Source organism: Lathyrus oleraceus, chromosome 1 (assembly GCF_024323335.1).
Source record: "Lathyrus oleraceus cultivar Zhongwan6 chromosome 1, CAAS_Psat_ZW6_1.0, whole genome shotgun sequence".
Classification (NCBI taxonomy): Eukaryota; Viridiplantae; Streptophyta; class Magnoliopsida; order Fabales; family Fabaceae; genus Lathyrus; species Lathyrus oleraceus.
This window is the reverse complement of record NC_066579.1, coordinates 191,557,401-191,571,216: the sequence shown is the minus strand read 5'-3', so window position 1 is coordinate 191,571,216 and position 13,816 is coordinate 191,557,401.

Genomic DNA, 13,816 nt, shown 5'->3' with positions numbered 1-13,816 from the left:
TTAATTTATGCTGTTCATTTTTAAGTTAAGGAGGATGTTTTATACGGAATGTGTGACACTTTATGATGATTTTAAAATAACTAATTTGCATGATTCTTTTTAAGTATGCGTTTTGGGGTTAGGGTGTTACACATACCCCCTTACTCTTATGTTTACAAACATTATCCCTCTTGATCCTATATGTAACACCTCAAAATTTGCCCTCCTCTCTTGGGATTAGCTTAACATATTGCATTGTATTTCTTAGGTCATTAGGCATTGCATAATTACATATCATGTGGTAACATTGTGCAAGTCCTCCTCCTAGGTCTTGGAATGAAGATAAGAGGTTGGGATGCAAGATAGGGTTTCATTGAATTGATCATTAATCATCTGAGGATGTGTAATTCAAATTAGGGTTTCATGATTTCTCAAGGAGATTGAGCTTGATCTTGGTTGAAATGATACACCATCATCATCATGGTCTTGTTATCACCAAGAGATTCAAGGGATTGATCAGACACCTTGAGATTAGGGTTTTGACCACTGGTCAACCCTAATCATCTGTATTGGGCCAATCAGGGCTTGGCAAGGAGATGGGGTCTACAATGGATATGGGGATCATCATGTGATTATATTGAGATTATGGAAGCTAGGGGGTCATCATTGAGCCATTTCATCAGGAGTTTGAGGCTCAACTTGATCAATGCATAGCCAAATTCATCTATCAGTCAGAAAAGTCAACTGTGGTCAACTGTGCCAGGATTGATGGATTTGGAGGTGGGAGAGAGTTTGATATACTTCATTCATGTTGAAACAAGTTTCATTTGACATTTCAAAGATCAAGAATGAAGAAAATAAAGTCAGGAGAAAAGTTTCCAAAAATGGAAAGTGACTTGTAATTGGAAACTGCCAAAAATGGAAAGTTTTTCTCCTCAAAATTACGTGTCCAAAAATGCTTCAAATGAAATTTTGTTCAACATGAAAGTTGTAGATCTTGCTCTCACCTTTCCAAAAAGTCCAAGAACATGAATTTCTCATGTGTGGTTGGCAAGTTGTGATCAAATCATTTTCCAAAAATGCCTAAATTCAAAGTGGCATAACTTTCACATGGAATGGCCAAATTGGATGATCTTTCTTTGAGCAAAACCACATTTCACATGTACTTTCATGATGCATGATCAAATTTCATCAAAAATAATCATGGCAAAAAGTTATTTTTCAAGTGGATTATTTGAAAATTGGTGGGAAAATAGGTGAAATTTCAAAATACAAGGCTTTGGCACACAAGACCTATTCCAACACTTCACAAATGACAATTAGAACTTGCTTGAACTGTCATTGCACTGTTACATTGGTTAATTTGGAAAAGGACCTTTTGGACATTACACTTGAAATGGCATTAGCACTAATTCATTCAATTTTGATAATTGTGATTAAGAGATGGATTAAGCATTGGTATAAGACATTAATCATAACAGAATTGATAATCACTTTTCACATTTCTCAAGATTGTAACAGAATTTCCCTCCAACTCTCTCCAAATTCTCCAAAACTTTTTTGACATTTTTCATCAATTCTCATCAAATTCTTCATCAATTGCACTGGTTATTGTTGGATATATCTTCTACAAGGCTTTGTGAGGAACTGTTGATCAAAACATTGGCAAGAACATGGAGGATTCGCAACTGTTGCAACTTCACTCTTCCATGGAAAATTGAAGAATCTTCGATCTGAAGCACAACTGAGCTAAGGCGTTCATTCCAATCACTTTCTTAAGCATCAAGCTTCATCTGTTTTGGTGTTTTAGCCATTGAAACGTCCAAATTCATCACTGCCATCATCACAAGGTACATTTTCGAATTTCTTCATTGATAAAATCATGATATGGCTTAGATAGATCTTTCAATGTAGAATGCAATGCTGTTTGTGGATTTGAATTTGGTTGAGAATCGAAGGAGATATTTGGATCTAAAGTTTGATGCTCAATTGTTTTTTCGCTCGATCCGTGCAGCATAGGTAGAATTAGGTTAAACTAAATCCATATCCATGATGTACGTGATTTGTTGGTGATTTTGATATATGATTTGTGCATTTTGGTTGAAAATTGTTCTTGAGCATTTTCTGGAAATTTGTTTGCTGAAGATGATGATGAAACGCGTTTTGATTTTGATTTGCCTGGCTGCGTTTTGAATTTGTGTTTCCCGCTAGCGTGAGCCAATGAGAGTGCGCCAACGAATTAATGAGGAACGGCGTCGTTTTGGACTTCGCTGAGAATATTACAAAAATGCCATTTCTGAATTTAATTTTCACTATTTCATTTTCTTTTTCATTTGTTATTTCATTTTTGATCCATGAACTTTAAAAATTCATAAGTGATTCATTTTTTGTCCAAATTTTGAGAGGTTTTTTGCATTATTCTCCTTGTGATGTGTAGTTTTTAATGGTGATTTTTATGATTATTGTGCACGTATGAAAAAATAAAATGCTTAGGGTTTGTTTGGATGTATGCTTCATGTGTATGTTTTACCATTTCCTTCATAAAATGATGATGATTCGATAGAAATTGATGAAATTTTTTGTGCATGTTTTGGACTCTTTGCTGGTGATTTTGATGTATAGTTTGCAATTTTTGGATCCCTGGTTGATGAGATATGAATTTTTGATTAGAGGTGTGACAATTTGTGTCACACCATACTTGGTGAATTTCATGATTTTATTTAATATGCTTGTGGACATTGGATTGAGCTAAATTTTTGCATGATTGAGCATATGGATGTTGAGAACACATGTGAATTTTTCTGGATTTATTGATGGCATTTCCTATTTGATTGGAATCTGTTCCTCTGTTTGGTCATTTGTTGATTTTTTGTGATACATGTTGGTATTTGCTTTGTGAAATTCTGGTCATTAATTGGATGAGTGTGAAATTATGTATGAGCATTGTAGACACATTATAGGTCATTGTGGTTTTGATCCCACTCATTTATCATGTTTTTTCACTGTTTTATGACTGATGGAAGTTGATGCTTGTTTTGATGCCTTATGTTGGCTTGCTTTAACTTGTCTGGACTTTATGAATTTAATTTCCCTACTTTCTCTTGTCCAAATGAGCTGAAATTTGATATGCTTGACATGTTATGTGTTCTGTTTAGGTTGGAATTATTGTGGAATTTATTGAGCTGTTTTGATAATGTTTTGATGGTGATCATTTTGTTTGGTCCTTTGAGGTTGTAAATTGCATGTTTTGTGCCTTTTCTTTCATGAAATGATGATAATGAATGATATGAGCATGGGACCAATTGGTTTTGTTTCTAAATTGATTGATTATGATTTTGGATGAATTTCACTTGCTGTTTTGGATTTTTCATCTCCTTTGGACCCTAGGCTTGTCCTAGTGGTCTTGTTTCTCACTTTTGAATTGTGTTTCAGGTTGAGATGCAAATGCCTTAAGGAGATTGCTTCAAGTTAATTGAGTTTGATTTGGTTAATTGTTGTGAACTAACTTGTTTTATTTTGTAGGATGCTTGGCTCACTTGAGTTGATTGTGCATTGCACATTGCATTGTTTGATTGCACATTGTCTGTTGATTCTTATACTGTCTGTTTTGCTTTTGTGATTGGTATACTGACTGAATTAGATTGATTTCAGGTACCATAGTCGCTTTAGTTCTTTGAGAACTTGCTTGTTGTGCTTGGTTGTATAAACCAATTGAGGTAGACTCTCTTGTCTCCATGTAGTCTGGAAGACCTGGCCTGTTACTGGTCCAGGCACCTGTCTGAAGTCCTCTTTAAGAGGCGATGATTGTGATTGTTTATTTTTGTCCCCAAGCAGGTAAAGACCTTGATTGAGGCAATTGGCGGAACCCAAGAGATATGCAATCTATCTCCCGCTATTCTGTTGAGTCGTCCCTCTGCTCACACCACTGTGTTGATGCATTGGGACATTAACCCAAGATCTTGTACAGTTGTACAGTCAAGTCAGAGTCATGAGTGTAGAAGGGTTCCCACTTCCTGAACCCACACTCCTTTGTCTGAAGCTCTCCCTGGCCAGGGATAAGAGCTGTGAAGTCTAATCTTCACTCACCTTTCATCTGGCTTCACCCTGACTCTCAATGTCAGGGTTAAGAGCGAACACTACCCTTGTACAGATGACTTGCCTCGGCAGTCTAACCCTTTGTTTGAGCCCGCTTGGACTGGATATAGTGTGTGCTAAATGTGGATGTTTGCTTTGCTTTGTTTATGCTTGCATGCTTGTTTTTCCTGGTTAGGGTTAGCTTGATGTTGTGCAGGTAGATAGAAACCATAACATAGGGCAATGATGCATGATAACATCTAGGCTCGAGTCCAGCTCCCTAGTAGTGTGTCCCCCTTTGTATCTGGTTAGAACTTCTTTCCCGTTCAGGGGAACTACGTCGCCCTGATCCTCATACCAGATGAGGTACGTAGGCAGGAGACCGTGCGAGGTCTCTCCGGGCACCCTTTTTCTTTTTTGTGTGTGTTTGCTCGTTAACCCTTTTGTGTGTCAGGATATGGATGTAAGCCCAGCGATTGGCTGTCCGTATCCCGAGTGTGTTTGTTTGGTTCGGAAGCCGATGTAAGTCCAGCGATTGGCGTTCGGGTTCCATGTTTGCCCGTGTTTGTGTGTGTCCTGTTTGGCGTGCGTGAGCCGAACTACGGCAGCTCTGATTCTCGTTCCAGACGAGATACGTAGGCATAGGACGCGATGTCCTAGCGAGCCCTCTTCCTCTTCCCCCCACCTGTGTTGTCTTCAGTGCGTGAGTGTGTGATGTTTGTTTAGCAACCTTTTCTTTCTTTTAGAGCGTGGATCCCGTCGAGTACGACGGACGTGAGGGGTGCTAATACCTTCCCCTTGCGTAACCGACTCCCGTACCCTTTCTCTTTGGTCGCGAGACCATGCTTTTTCCAGGTTTACTCTGAGCGTTTCCTTTCCCTATTTTGGGATAAATAACGCACGGTGGCGGCTCTGTGTTGTTTTGTTTTAGCTCGCCGGTTGTTTTTCGCGGATGCGACAGCTAGCGACTCTGCTGGGGACTATACAAGATGTCGACCTGTGCTGGTCCATCTTCCCTCAGCGAGTCTTTCCTAGCGTTTTAGGATAGTTTAGGTTGCTTGTGCCACTTTATTTATTGCATTTATTATTCTGACTGTGTATATATTTGCATAAATATTTGCATGCATCATACTATCATGTTGCCGTCCTCTGTGCAGGTGGTTCCTCTGTTTTGGGGTGGGTGTTCTGAGTGGGGCTAAAACCCAGGCCCGAGTATACACCTAGGATTAGTATGGTCTCATGTTGCCTCCTTCATGTTAGGTTAACATGTACTTGGCAATGTGATGTACCACAAGCCGGACGAGGTTCATTTGATAGTGCTCTTCCTTTGTGGGGTACTCCACTCTGGTTGAGTCACTTCATCTGAACTATTGACTCTGGTGACCGATCATTTCCCGGATCTTTGGTTTAGATTATCTCAGGAGAGCTACAACGGCACACCCGAAAGGGCAAACCCGTTGAGTATCTTTGCCCGATTGTCGAGACTATTATCCGCCTTAGGATGACCTGATTAGAATTTACCTGTGAGGGGAGGGTGATTCTTACAGATGCATGTTCAGATGGTGACTCAGATGGTGACTATTGGTTCCAGAGTCATATTTATAAGTCGGATTTATGGCCATTTATTTCTGAGACGCCGGAGTGTTGTCCGTGTTATTTATCAGTGGGGATCCGTTTATTTCTGGATTCCCCGGGCCGATTCAGAGGATTGAGGTTATCTGCTCAGAGATTGTCGGGTGATGATGATGATGTATCTTTCAGTTCCGTTTATTTCGGAACCCTTGAGTGGGATTTGTGGTTACATATTCCTTCAGATGGTTATGATCGGTTCAGAAGTCAGGGCTGTGATTCAGAGCAACAGATGATCAGATGACTTAGAGGATGGCACTATGCATTGCATTCATTCATCAGCATCATTAACATTTGCATTTACCTGCATCTAACACATGTTTATCCATATGCAGGGACATTTCTATTGAGATCCTGGTTGAGAGATTTCTTTGCTCAGACATGAGGACCGGTTTGAAGCATGATGTTGCCTATAGCTTCTTCAACCCAGAGATTGATGAGTTGAGAGATATGATAGCCTTGATTACACCCGACCATGTGGGGATGTTTCGTGAGGCATACGGTGGTATCCTGAAGATGGTTTTCAGACTCACTGATAGCGACAGAAGCGCCATTCATACACTTCTCCAGTTCTACGACCCGGGTTTGAGATGTTTTGTGTTCCCGGACTACTTGTTGGGGCCTCTGATGGAGGACTATGCTAGCATCCTGGGTATGCAGATCCGTGATCAGATTCCTTTCCATGCTACTAGGGTGGAGCCTGACATCCTTGGGATTTCCCGTGCTCTTTATTTGAGTCCGGAGATGGTCAAGGAGGGTTTGAAAGAGAAAGGAAAATTACCGGGTTTTCATTTGAGTTTCTTGGAAGCTAAAGCCAAGGAGTATGCTGCTATGGGTAATTGGAAGACGGTTTGTGCCTTGATTGCTGTGAGCATTTATGGGATCATTCTGTTTCCTAATCAGAAGAGCTTTGTCGACCATAATGCTATCAGATTATTCATGCAGAGGAACCCTATTCCTACTCTGATCGGAGATGTCTATTACTCGGTTCATAACAGGAACGAGAAGCGGCGTGGTGGTCTGATCCGATGTTGTGCTCAGATGCTATTCAGGTGGTTTATGGGGTATTTGCCTTCCCGAGGTGCTTTTGCTCATCTCGATCCGACTGTCAAGTGGTCATTCAGATTGATGGGTTTGCGGGCTGCTGATATAGCATGGACTCATAACGGTATGGCTGGACGGGATTTCATATGCAGTTGTGGGAGTCTTCCCAATGTGCCTCTTGTAGGAGTTCAGGGTTGCATCAATTACAACCCGATGCTTCTCAGGAGACAGATGGGGTTTGCTGTGGAGGGTCCTCCTCTTGGACGAGAGATTCAGGAATCCTTCTACTTCCCGATTGAGGGTAATCAGGCCAAGTTGAGGCAAGTATTGGATGAGTGGCGCGACATTCAGCGAAAGGGTAAGGTTCCTTATGGCAAGGTCAATAGCCGGTATTTTCCTCTATTCGATGATTGGCTTCGGAAGAGGATTGAGATCACATATCTACCATTTTCGGGAGGTGATCCTGGGTGTCCTTTGATTGAGGGTCCGCGTTCTTCTGTCAGTATGGAAGAATTCCTCGAGATGAAGAGAGCCAGAGATCAGTTGCTTGCAGAGAAAACGGAATTGGAGATGAGTGTTGCTCGGATTCAGACGGCCAACCAGGAGATCAGAGTGGAGATGGAAGATCAAGATAAGCGACATGCCTTGGAAGCAAAGCGCTTTGAGATGGATACTGCCTACTATGGGAAGGTCAGTCAGGCTTTGGCATCTTCGACAAAGGAGCACGACATCACGAAGGAGAAGCTAGCCAGAGCTTCAAGGGTCATCGAAGATGAGAAGAGGAGGCAAATCCTCGTGAGAGATCAGAGAGATGACAGAGTCAGAGTTCTCATTGCTGAGTGGGAGGCCAAACTGAAGATTAAGGAAGCGGAGAATGTGAAGAGCATCGCCGAGAGGGATCATTACATGGCTGAGAGAGATCATTACTTCAGGCAGATGAAGATTCACCAGAAAGAGGTGGGGAGATTACAGCAGGAGAATACCGAGCTCAGGTTCGCCGCAGAGTTCGCGAAGATGGTTGATGAGATAGGGCCTTCTGTGGGACCCTCGTCAGGCTAGCTTTATCATTTGTGTGGATTACCGTCAGGCTTGTTGACGGAATTCATTTTGCTTGTATTTCTTTCCCGATTCTGGAGATTTGTATCAGCTTTGATGTATGACTGTGGCACTTATTGTGCATTTTGCTATGTGATGGTTATTTTCATTCAGTGATTGATATTCAAGCTTTATTTGCTTTACCATATGCACTCACACAAGCACACACATGGTTGGGGGTATTTTGCTAAATCATATATCTCTGATCTGTATGATGAAATCAAATGCTGAATATCAAAATATTGCTGCCGGGTTATTATTTTGTCTCGATGAAGCCAGGATCAAGAGACAAAGTGTTCCGCATATGGATAAATACTGCATTCATGCATGATCATAATAACTAGTGTTTTATTTTGCAGGTATCAGTTCTAACGTGCTTGATTGTTTCAAGAATCATTGCTCGTGCTCGCAGAACTGTACCTTTGCACTCAACACGCCCGCACAGATACTTCACGCGACGCAATACTCCCAGACTAATGGATCTTCCAAATTCTGATATCCTCGAGCTAAAAGACAAGATGAACGAGCTGATCAACATTATGCAAGGTTTCGCAGTTGGTCAGAAGGCTCTAGCTGATAAAGTCGAGAAGCTCGAGCGGGCTTCAGCAGCAAACAGTGGTGTGAACCTGGATGGTGTCTCCAACCAGGGGCTGGGTGGTTCTCGGGATGGTAGCAAGAGAGAAACCGTGGGTATGATGAATAATAATGCTGGAGGTTTTGGTGGTGCCGGTGGTCAACCTGGGCCGATGGGTCAGAACTTGAAAGATAGTCTTTTCCCTCCTTTCTTCGGGGTTGATGACGACAGAGAGGAAGATAGGGAGGCCGATCAGTTCTCGATGCACAATGAACCTTTTGGTCAGTATGGTGCCCAACCACAGAATAAAGAGATTCAGCTGCTGGCTGAAAAGATTAGAGCATTGGAAAGCTATGCCACTCCTGGGGTGGTTAATATGTCAAACATGGGGCTAGTGGAGGGGATTGTGATCCCGCAGAAATTTAAAGCGCCCGCGTTTGATCGGTACAATGGAGTTCCTGCCCTGAGACTCACCTACAGGCGTTTGTCCGTAAGATCTCAGCTTACACCATGGACCAAAAGCTGTGGATGTATTTCTTCCAGGACAGCCTGTCCGGAGGCTCACTGGAGTGGTATACCAAGCTTAAGTCCTCAGATATCAAGAATTGGCAAGATCTTGGGGACGCATTCTTTAAACAGTATCAGTTCAATGCTGATATGGCCCCGAGTCGTACCCAGCTGCAGGGTATGTCTCAAAAGAATAATGAGGGGTTTAAAGAATATGCCCAAAGGTGGAGGGAGTTGGCTGCCAGAGTGCAACCTCCTCTAGTTGACAGAGAGATGTCTGATATCTTTATGGGGACCCTACAAGGGGCGTTTGCTGAGAGGATGGTTGGTTGTCCGGTGACCAACTTTTCAGATATAGTGGTGGCTGGTGAGAGAATCGAGAGCTGGCTGAAGCTCGGAAAGATTCAGGGGGGTAATGCTTCTTCGTCAGGGTCAAAGAAGCCCTTCAGTAATGGCCAGAGGAAGAAGGAGGGCGATACCAACGCGGCTTATGCTCAGAGAGGACCCAGTAGGGATCGTTACTTTCAGCACACTGCTGCGGTAACTATTCCTGCTGATAATCAGCAACCGCAACAACAACAACAGCAACCTCAACAGCAAAGACAACCATTTCAGCAGAGGCCTCAGAGGGCTGGTTATCAAGTCAGGGGAAGGATGAATGATCGGCATTTTGACAGGCCTCCTGTAACCTATTCCTTCTTGTTAAAGAAATTGCAGGATTTGGGGCTGGTACAACTCAGAACTTTGGCACCTTTGAGACCTGATCAAAGGCCAGCCAATTATGATGAAAATGCAAAATGCGAATTCCATTCGGGTGCTCCCGGACACAACGTAGAGAACTGCAAAGCTTTTAAGCACGTAGTTCAAGACTTGGTGGATTTGAAAGCAATCAACTTCGCACCATCTCCCAACGTCAATGCTAATCCCATGCCCGCGCATGGTCAAAGGGGGGTGAATGCTATTTCTGAAGAGAGTAGGGTTGGGTTGTCTACTGTTGATCAGTTGAAGACTCCTCTGGCTGAGGTTAAGAGGCAATTGATGTTAAATGGGGTTCACCCTGGCTGTGGTATTGATTATGCTGAGTGCACTGTTGTTCAGAATGGGTGTGAATTATTGAGGAGGATTGTCCAGGGTTTGATGGACAATGGGAGTATTTTGATTGAGAGGGCTGATATGGGAAAAGAAGAGGTCTCCACCATAACAATTTATTTTGATCCGGTGGATTTGTCTACTCTTGCTGAGGCGGCTCCAGTTACCATCACGGTACCCGGACCAATTCCGTATGACAAAGATGATGTCGTGCCATGGCATTATGGTGGAGAGGTATACTGCAATGGTGAGAAGGTGGAAGACCAGACTGCAAGTGAAACCACCGTTTCAAAGGTGGATAATGCCGGTCCCAGTGGTTTCACTCGCAGTGGGAGGTTGTTTGCACCAGATGCCTTGAGGGGAGGAGAAGGAGAAAAAGAGAAAAAAGAAAAGGCCGAGGCTTTAGCCAGGGCGAAAGGGAAAGCAGTGGTGAATAATGGTACTCCTGATGTGACACCGATGCCTGTGGGGTCGGAAGAGAAACTTGATGATGATGCAGAGGAATTCTTAAGGATCATCAAGAAGTCTGAGTACAAGTTGGTTGACCATCTGCAGCAGACTCCCTCCAAAATATCAATTCTATCTTTGCTGTTAAGCTCTGAGGGGCATAGAGAGGCTTTGATGAAGATCTTGAAGAAAGCCTATGTTCCTCAAGAGATTACCATAAACCAGTTGGAGACGGTCGTGTCTAACGTGCATGCCAGCCATGGGTTAGGCTTTACTGACATGGACCTGACTGTAGATGGGAGAAATCATAACCGGGCGTTACACATAGCAATGGAGTGTAAAGGAGCCGTGCTTTCGCATGTGCTGGTTGATACCGGCTCCTCATTGAATGTGTTGCCGAAGAAAGCCCTGGCTAAGCTGAATTGTGACGGGCTGATTCTGACACCCACTGATCTGATAGTGCGGGCATTTGACGGGTCGAAGCGGGCCGTATTTGGAGAGGTTGAGCTTCCTGTGAAGATAGGCCCAGAGGTGTTCAAGTCGACTTTCTACGTCATGGATATTCAGCCGGCATACAGTTGCTTGTTGGGCCGCCCATGGATCCATGCTACTGGGGCAGTAACGTCGACTTTGCACCAAAAGTTGAAATATATCTGGGAAGGACAGGTCGTCACTGTGTGCGGAGAAGAGGACATCTTTGTCAGCCACTTGTCCTCATTCAAATACGTTGAAATGGACGGCGAAATCTGGGAGACGCCAAGCCAAGCATTTGAAACCATTAAGGTGGAGACTGCTCTTTTTGCCAAGGAGGAAGAGAAACCGTCCATTGCTTCGTACAAACAGGCCGCCGAGGTGGTGAAGAATGGAGAGGCTCCTGGTTGGGGCAGGATTATGGATATCTCTGCAAAGAAGGACCGCTTCGGAGTGGGGTATCAGCCTGGCAGAGGCTCATCTGGACAAGGAAGAGGACGCCGTACGTCAGTCACCTTCACCAATGCCAGAATGCTGGATCCGGATCACATCTGCATGATGAGTGATGAAGCTGATAGTGACTGTGAAATAGACCAATGGATAAAGTCGTGCGCACCAGGGATGGGAATCCAGAACTGGAAGACTGAAAAGATCATCCGGGTCACTCTGCTCGAAGAGTAATATTTTCCTGTTTTTGAGTTTATATGCATGAAAGCCATACGTGTTGCCCGAAACGTAATGGTTTATTGTAAGGGCCACCTCATGTTTAAATTTGCAGATTTGCATCATTAATAAAAGGATGTTTTTCAGTTAAAAGCGGTGTTCCCTGTTTTTCATTTATTTTTTGCAATTTCAAAAATAATAAAAACAAAATAAAAATGGCAATGTTTTCATTTCTTTTTTTCAATTTGTCTCGTTCCGGTTCTAAGCAATGCATGAATCCACATTCATGCAGATGCGATCATTCTCCGGATCTCATTGATAACAATCCTGTTACACCCTCGTATGACTTCGACAATCCGATCTATCAAGCCGAAGAAGAAGGCGAAGAAGATTGTGAACTGCCAGGGGAATTATCCAGGTTGTTGAAACAAGAGGAGAAGGTGATTCAGCCGCATGAGGAACCGATTGAGGTTGTGAATCTGGGTACCGACGAGGTCAAGAAAGAAGTGAAAATCGGGGCTGCTTTGGAGGAAAGTGTCAAGAGCAGATTGGTAGTATTGTTGAAAGAGTATGTCGACATCTTTGTCTGGTCTTATCAAGATATGCCAGGGTTGGATACCGATATTGTTGTGCACAAGCTACCGTTGAGAACAGATTGTCCTCCTGTGAAGCAGAAGTTGCGCAGAACTCGACCTGATATGGCGATGAAAATCAAAGAAGAGGTGCAGAAGCAGTGGGATGCTGGTTTCCTTGCTGTCACTAATTATCCGCCGTGGGTTGCAAACATCGTGCCAGTCCCGAAGAAAGATGGTAAGGTAAGAATGTGTGTGGACTACCGAGATCTGAACAGAGCTAGCCCAAAAGATGATTTTCCATTACCTCACATTGATGTGTTGGTAGACAATACAGCTCAATTCTCGGTGTTTTCCTTCATGGATGGCTTTTCTGGCTATAATCAAATCAAAATGTCGCCAGATGATATGGAGAAAACAACGTTCATTACACCGTGGGGTACCTTTTGTTACAAGGTGATGCCATTTGGTCTCAAGAACGCCGGTGCAACTTATCAGAGGGCCATGGTGACTTTGTTTCATGATATGATTCATCATGAAATTGAATGCTATGTTGATGACATGATAGCAAAGTCCCAAACAGAAGAGGGGCATTTGGTAGATCTGGCCAAGTTGTTCGACCGACTGAGACAGTTCAGACTGAGGTTGAATCCGAACAAGTGCACGTTCGGAGTGCGGTCCGGTAAATTGCTGGGGTTCATTGTAAGTTGTAGGTGTTTAATTTGCTGCATTATATGGTAAAACACTAGATGGGTACTAATGTCTTGACTGATGTCATGACATGTACGTGTAACTACATTGTAGTTACTACAGGACTAGCTAACACAGGATTTATTGAATGTCAAAGTGGATGCTGTGACATTCATACCTGTCAACAGATACTAAGGAATAGAACAGCAGGAGTTCTGTTAGAACTTAGTATTTAAGTGCAGTCTGGTTATCAAGGAAGAACCAGATCTGGCATAAGGCCTACTGACTGAATGTCAAATTGGATGTTATGACATTCATCATAAACAGCAGCTACTGAACATTAAGCAGAGTGGTGTTCTGCTATGCTTCAGCATGTAACTTAGTTTGTTCTTCGAGAGAATAACAGAACTAACGTAAGGCCAAATGTGTAAATGTTAAGTTGGACACTTTAACATTTATTAATGTAAGCTGTTACTGTAGTATGGTCATTTTGATCATGTACAGGTCAGCAAAATTGTACAGTCTGTTTTCTGAAAAAAAACAGACTCAGCATATGGACCTTGATGTCAAGTTGAATGTCGTGACATTCATTCCTGACAGCATATGCTATATTGTAGGTTGTTCAGTTTTCTGTTTCAGCTTTTCTTGGGCTAGTCTTCAGGAAGTCAACAGCTTAGAGAAAATCCAGGAAACCAACAACCAAGCTACAATTAAGGAACCTAACAAATAGCCTATTTGTTAGCACACTAATATGTGGAAATTAGTTAGAATCCTATGTGGCATTATTTGTGAAGGTCTTGAGATATTTTAGGAACTAAATATGGAGATATTTTAGGAACTAAATATGGAGATATTTTAGGAACTAAATATGGAGATATTTTAGGAACTAAAAGATTGAAGACCTTGTTTGTAGCAGAAAGTTTCTGCTGAAGTTGTAACAGCAAAGGAGAAGTTTGCTGCGATTTCTGAAGGCCCAAATCCA